Below are 7,971 nucleotides of genomic sequence, written 5' to 3'. Positions count from 1 at the left end.
TGTGATAGTTTCTGGTGTTGTTGTGGTTGTTTCCAGTGTTGTTGTGGTAGTTTCTGGTGTTGTTGTTGTTTCCACTGTTGTTGTGGTAGTTTCTGGTGTTGTCGTGGTTGTTTCCAGTGTTGTTGTGGTTGTTTCCAGTGTTGTTGTGGTTGTTTCTGGTGTTGTTGTGGTAGTTTCTGGTGGTGTTGTTGTTTCCACTGTTGTTGTGGTAGTTTCTGGTGTTGTCGTGGTTGTTTCCAGTGTTGTTGTGGTTGTTTCCAGTGTTGTTGTGGTTGTTTCTGGTGTTGTTGTGGTAGTTTCTGGTGGTGTTGTTGTTTCCACTGTTGTTGTGGTAGTTTCTGGTGTTGTTGTGGTTGTTTCCGGTGTTGTTGTGGATGTTTCCGGTGTTGTCGTGGTTGTTGTTGGTGTTGTCGTGGTTGTTGTTGGTGTTGTTGTGGTTGTTTCCAGTGTTGTTGTGGTAATTTCTGATGTTGTTGTGGTTGTTTCCACTGTTGTTGTGGTTGTTTCCGGCGCTGTTGTGGTTGTTTCCACTGTTGTTGTTGTAGTTTCTGGTGTTGTCATGGTTGCTGTAGGTGTCATTGTGGTTGTCGGTGACACAGTGGTGGTCGTAGGTGTTGTTGTGGTAGTTGTCGGTGTCGTTGTGGTAGTTGTCGGCATTGTTGTGGTAGTTGTCGGTGTCGTTGTGGTAGTTGTCGGCGTTGTTGTGGTTGTTGTCGGTGTAGTTGTGGTACTTGTCGGTGACACAGTGGTGGTCGTAGGTGTTGTTGTGGTAGTTGTCGGTGTCGTTGTGGTAGTTGTCGGCGTTGTTGTGGTAGTTGTCGGTGTCGTTGTTCTGGTTGTCATACGTGTTGTTGTGGTAGTTGTAGTTGTTATGGTTGTACTAGGTGTTGTTCTTGCTGTAGAAAGGTTGGGTGGTAGAGGAAAAGTTCCCTGACCATTACCATTACCAGCGCGTCGCTTTCTGAAGACAGTGATTGGAGATCTATACTCTGAAGATTGGTTGGTGTAGGACAGAGTAATCTTGTGAATGGGGAAATCCTCCAGCACCAGCTCAAATGAATAAACTCCAAGCTTCCATGTGTCCCAATATGACAGAGAGCAGTTATGCTGCATTTTAAAGAAAATAAAAATGGTGAGAATTAACTGAAATACTGATTAAAGTAAAAAACTGACCAGTGGCATACTATTTGCTTACAACATATACTAGAATGTTTTAGAATGTAATAACTTCAGTTGGGCATAGAACTGTGCATTTCATTGGTCAAATGTTTATGTATTTATATGTAAATTCAGACGTTAGACACCACTGGTCGTGCTCTTAAGAGAAGAAATAGTTGCTCAGTGTTCGTACACTTTTAGTGTCTAATACTTGAGCAAAAAAAAAAAAAATGGTCGGATGATTATGAACATCTGATACTGTTGTGTATAAAAAATGGGTACACTGAAGAAGACTGTTAGCTGAAACGTTATTATTATTTTTCCCCTGTTGTGATTTCTTAAAACATTTGCTGAAGGACATTCTTTAGAGTGCAGACCATTTTTTTTGTAACAATAAGTTTAAAAAGAGGTTTGCTCTTCAGGGTTTTTGAACAGAATCCTAAACCTGTTCAAGTTATTATTTGATCTATTGGTGTAAGATTTAATAGTTTTGCAGCTGAAAATTAGGCTACTCTCTGTTCTGAATGTGCTATAACTATTAAAAAAAAAAAATACTTATATACTAATAAATATAAAATATCTTATATTCTTCACCTGATCCAATGTAAAACCATCAGGTTGGTTGCAGATTCCACATTCATTGTTTTGTTTAAGTCCATATCTGCATCTGACCTGGTCACCATCAGGATCAAAGGCTAAAAGATTGTACCTCCTGGGACAGTTCTTAGGAACTCTGTAACACAAAACAATACAGCAACATCAGAATTGTATTTTATTTTGTTGAATTCACATCATGATTAAAAAATATCAAAACAGACACTATAAGCTTCCATTAATTCTGTTAAAAAGCTGTTTTACCTAATAAAGGGTAGGGTGGTGGTGATTGGAGATCTGTTGGGCACTGAGGTGTCTGATCTCACTCCGAGGTCAATGTAAGTGAGAAGACTCCAGTCTCCAGAATTTGTGATTGTGTTGTTGATCCAGCAGCAACTACTTTTGCTGTTGAAATATGCTGACATGTCATATATACATTTTGTTCATACAGTGTCTATATTTTGTGAATGAATTTAGTGAATGAATCTGTTCTTCTAAATAAAATAAAATTACTTACAGGAGCTCAAACGGGCTGTTGGTGGAAACCATCTTTGTTATGACACCTTCAGACTGACACCAGCTGTTGCCATTGGGACTCGAATCTACTTGACCAATCACAGTACTGACATCATTTCCACAATCTCCAGATTTGCATGGCCAGTAATCATAAGTGTTACAGGAATTGTAGGTCGACTTGAAGCGAAGTTCCACCTGAAATAATCAATGGTTTATGAATGAATGAATGAGGCATTATACAGCGCTTTGCTACTGTACACTCAAAGGTCATTCCTCAACCACCACCAGTGTGCAGCATCCACTTGGATGATGTGACGGCAGCCACCGTGCAACGGTGCCAGTGTCTTCACCACACACCAGACGAGACGAGAGAGAGTGATAGAGCCAATTCTAAAGTTGGGGATTATTAGGAGGCCATGATTGATAAGGGCCCATGGAGGGAATTTGGTCCTAGTCAGGACCTCATCCAACAGTGCTTATTTACAGTATGCTTTCCCCATCACTATACTGGGTCGCAAGAACCCACACAGATCATAGGGTGAGCATCCCCTACTGGCCTCACTAACACCTCCTCCAGCAGCAACCTGTTTTTCCCAGGAGATCTCCCTTCCAGGTATTGACCAGGCTCAACCCTGCTTAGCTTCAGTGGGCAACCAGTCTTGGGCTACAGGGTGCTATGGCTGTGGCATTTATAAAATGACAGTAAGTTTTTAAATGTGTGAGGCTGCTGTCAAATTGAGCTACAAACATCTTTGAATTATACTCTAAAAAACTAAACTGTAAAAAAATCCCATTTTAAATAGTGAGAACTGTCAAGTTTGGTGGTGGAGATGGAACTGGTGTGCTTATTTTATTTTATTTTATTTTATTTTAATATTTACTTTAGGATGTAATTCATGCAATTGCTATATTGACAGTATTTATTGACATTTATTTTGCAATGAATTTTTATTAAAAATACCTAGCACATGATTTAATTATGTGTATTTGGTCAAAGCATGGGGACATATGAGATTTATTGTTTCAAAAAGTTTTGTTTAAAATCACTGTTAGGGTGATTAGTATTCCTTTTAGTGAATGTTCTTCAGTTTTGTTGATTGCATTTAACTAACTGTCAGTCATGTTCAAGTTTAATCCAAATAGCTAGTACTTGAGAGGTTGACAGTTGGCTTTAGTAGAAATTAATGTTTATCAAGCAACAAACAATGCAATGATGACTCAACATACAACAAGAAAAAAAAACAAAGAAAAAAAAACTGCAAAGCGTATTGAGTAACAAAACTTGTTGGAACACATGCATGTTTTCATTTCTTAAAGTCGTAGTTCACTCACCTTTAACTTTTAACAATATAAAGATATACAGAAAGTGTTTTCTTCACATATAAATGCAAAATGCAAATAAATGCACAAATGCAAAAATGTAAACAACTTCTTTTACAGTGTATTAATTCACCCAACAACACTGATAAAAATTTGGAGTAGGATTTACTTGAAAAAAGCTAGGCAACATTTTTCACTCAGAAAATGCTAGTAAATTTACAAAGATTGCCAAGTAAAAACCTAAATATATTCATCAGTAGCTTTAATTAGAAATCTTTAAGTTAAATTTACTTGGAATATGGAATTAAGTAAACTTTACTTAACCTAGTTAAGTGAAAGTAACACAGAAAATAAGTAATTTTAACTTGCCTAGTAAAAGGTTGATTAATATCATTTTAGTTGAAATTTCCTTTGCATTACATTTCACTCAAACAATAATATTGAATTATACCAGTCATTTATAGTATGTGCTTTACTAAGTAATTTGTACTACAGCATGGCAGATGTTAAGCATCAAGTGAATGCAAAGACCTCAATACTTGGTAGACAATACACAATGACGGTAACATTTGATGGATCGTTTTTGTGTTTGAATGTGTCATTTTGAGCAGAAAATTTACTCGAAATGTCACAAAATGGCAAGTTACTAATCCTGACAACAAAAGCAATGATAAAACAGTGTAAATACAGCTGGAAACCAGTGAAAAATGAACCTCATTAATTATTCAAGGTCCAGTGCATGATGGGAACCCCAGCATCAGAAACGCTGAGTAATTTTTACTTAATTTTATTGAGTTGATATTTACGCTTTCATTTCTACTCGCTTGAATTAAGTACTGATATGGAATTTACTTCGTTTTTTTAATTCTTGCCTGAACTAACTTTTTCATGTAAATTACATTGTTTTTTTTCAGTAGTATTTACTTCACCAAAAAATCATTTTTTACAGTGAAAGAATATGGCTGCTTTTTATATAGTTAAAGTATATTCAATGAGTTCTCACCTTGTACGATCCATCAGAGTTCTTTCTTGAGTTAAAAGTCATTGAGCCTCCATAGAAGTGTGAGGCTGTTACTATAGTGACCAGCAGAAGCTCGGCCAAGAGCAGCGCAGTGAAAGACATGTTGATCAGAACTGAGGTCTCATCATCTGAGGTCGGCTTTTTGTTCTATACGTAGGCCTACGTGATGGAGGAAATGAAATCTATGATCTGTCAAGATACCAGAAAAGGGAAAGACATATGATAGTCTTAGTTACTGCTAAAGAATGATTGGAATTTAAATTAATTTCCATTTGCCGTTGAACATACAGCGGTACTGTGGACACAACATTTCAAAGGCATTTACAAAAGGATGCAACCACAAACTGACATCTGACTCTTGTAATGAGAGATGTCTGTTTTAAATTAAATACTTTTTTCTGTTGTCAGAATATCAAAGCTTTTGTTGCTCATGTACACAAACTTTTTTTAAGCTTTTTTCTTCTTAAGATTTACGAATTTCAGTTGTGTAGTAAAATTCCATCAAATTTGATTGAATAATCCTTACATATTATTCCCTTGTTCCATTAAGAATTATACAAAATGTTTTAATAAGCTCGTTTTTTTTTTAATTCTTAATTCATAATATGAATTCAATTAATTCAATTTGGTGGAATTGTACTGTACAATTGAAATTCGTAAATCATAAAAAAGGCTTATTTTATTTTTTGAGGGTATTCTTGAGTTTGAAACAAGGCATACTGACACCCTGAAAAGAAAATGAACCAGTTAAGCTAGATATGCAAATTAAAATTACGTACAACTAGTCACTTCCCTTTAATGGATCTGCAGCTCATGTTTTTTGGAATTTGAACTGTGATTAAAATGTCAATCATCAGCTTCACGTCGGAGTGAATACAGTATTTCCAGTTCTGATTAATTAATCAACATATCTACACTGTGTTCCAAATTATCATGCAAGGGACGTAGGATTTCAGTAAAATAAACATTTCGATTTTAGTTTTTCAAAGAAAGGGTTTGTTTGTTTGTTTTATTTCTCATAAGCCTATCGTTTTAGATACCTGGTATCAATCTCAGACAGGTTTATTAAGTAGTTTGCCAGGTTTCTTACCTGAGAAACTTAAAGATGTTGTTCCACAATCCACGTTGTTAAGCAAGTCAAAGTTCTCATGCAACATGGGGAGGAAGAAAGATCTTTCTGGAGATGAAAAGCATGAAATGGTTCAATGTCTTGCAAAAGTCATGAAAACATATTGCGTTTAATGTTGCCATATTAAAATATATGTGAAAACTAAATGGAGATTATCGAACTATCAAAAGATTTGTGAGTGATTAAGAGCATAGAAGAACTTGGTCAGATAAAGGCTTTTTAAGGAAAGTTTGTGTAAAACAAATTAATTGTATTAAAAGAGCAGCTATAAAAAAGCCACTGAGCAGCAAACAGGTATTTGAAACTGCTGGTGTCTCTGGAGTCTCAAGAACCTCTCCATCCAGTCTGGCAGTTGTGTGTAAAGTTGCATTTCAGCCACCTCTAACCAAAGCTTTTGATAGTTCGATAATTTCCATTCACTTTTCACACAATATTAGTTGTGTTCATGAGTTTTCATGCAAGACATTGCACCATTTTATGCTTTTTTATCTCCAGAAAGATCTTTCTTCCTCCCCATGTTGCATGAGAACTGTGACTTGCTTAATAATGGGGATTGTGGAACAAGTGGGTTTTCCATTTACCTAAAAAGACCTGGCAAACTACTTAACAAACCTGTCTGACAGCGATACTAGTAAATCTAAAAAGATAGGCCAAACACTTTCTTTGAAAAACTAAAATCTGAATGTTTATTGTACTGAAAAATACTGGTTAATACTGAAATAATGTTCAGATTTCAACCACAAATCAATGGTGTTAATATTGCTTCAACATTACAAAGTGATGTTGTTTTTGCATCACTCTTGCACCCTCAGTTAATGGTGAAGCAATGTTGAGATTTCAACCAAAAATCAACGGGTAATAGTATTGATTCAACATTACAAAGTGATATTTTATCAACATCACTTTTGCACCCTCAGTTAATGTTGAAACTGTTGAACAAAAAATCAATAGTAATGCTACTGAATCAACATTACACTATGATTGATTCTACATCACCGATGCTGAATCAATACTGAAATTAACAAAAATAATCAATGGTAATATTGTTGAATCAATGTTACACTATGATGTTGAATCTACATCACTGCTGTTGAATCAACTCTGAAATTAACTAAAATAAATCGATGGTAATATTGTTGAATCAACACTGAAATGAACAGAAATAATCTTTGGTAATATGGTTTGATCAATGTTACAATGTGATGTTGATTCTAAATACATTTTGTTGAAACACTGAAAAGGAATGTCAAACATGTTGAAACAACATTAATATTTCAACTATACTTCAATGATGCGTCAACAAATTCCTGACCATTTAAAAATTTGGCAAAAACCTTTTAAAATATAAATGACACCTTTCCAGCAGTTGAGTCAATTTATTTTATTCAATCAATCAATGACAAAAATAAATTAAAAGATCATTCTTTAAAAAAGAAAGGGGGAGAAATAGGACAAAAGCATTTCAACCTTTAAAAATAAAATTGGCTTCAGAAGTCTGATGTCATAACTACAGGTGGCCCAACGGTTCATGTTGGTTCAGCCCGAAATGAAAATTCTGTCATCATTTATTCACCCTCAAGTTGTTTCAAACCTGTATGAGTTTCTTTCTTCTGCTGCACACAAAAGAAGATATTTTAAAGAATATTGGTAACCAGAAAGTTGATGGTGACCATTGATTTCCATAGTAGATACCATGGAAGTCAGTTGCTACCATCAACTGTCTGGATGCCAACATTCTTTAAAATATCTTCTTTTGTGTGCAGCAGGGTGGATAAATGATGACAGAATTTTCATTTCGGGCTGAAGCTGCAGATTCACCTTTTGTAGACCTTAATCTCTTTAAATATCACAAAATAGCCATGTCAGTCACTTTCTTAATAAACACAAGATGTTTTTTGTTATTGTGTTTCAGTGGAAACAAGCTAAACTGAATGGAAATCAGTTATATTTCTCAAATTTAATACAGATTCAGGAATATGAATGATTACCTGATTAAGCAGTGATAAGGCACAGGATATTATCACATCCCAGGTCAGGTGATTATGCTGTCGACAACAACTCGGTGTATAATCAATGTCAGCATTATCAGGAGGGTGCTTCATTTTTTTTTAATTGTCCATCTTCGTCGGCCTTCATTCCTACTAAAGGAGCAATGTGCTCTGCATGCAAGCACTGACGGATGCAAGACATGGGCTATGTTTGCAGTGTAACTTTCTTGCTCATGTTCATGTGT

The sequence above is a fragment of the Abramis brama genome (assembly GCF_963993115.1).
Source record: "Abramis brama genome assembly, chromosome: 9".
Taxonomy (NCBI): domain Eukaryota; kingdom Metazoa; phylum Chordata; class Actinopteri; order Cypriniformes; family Leuciscidae; genus Abramis; species Abramis brama.
Note: the sequence above shows the minus strand (reverse complement) of the source record.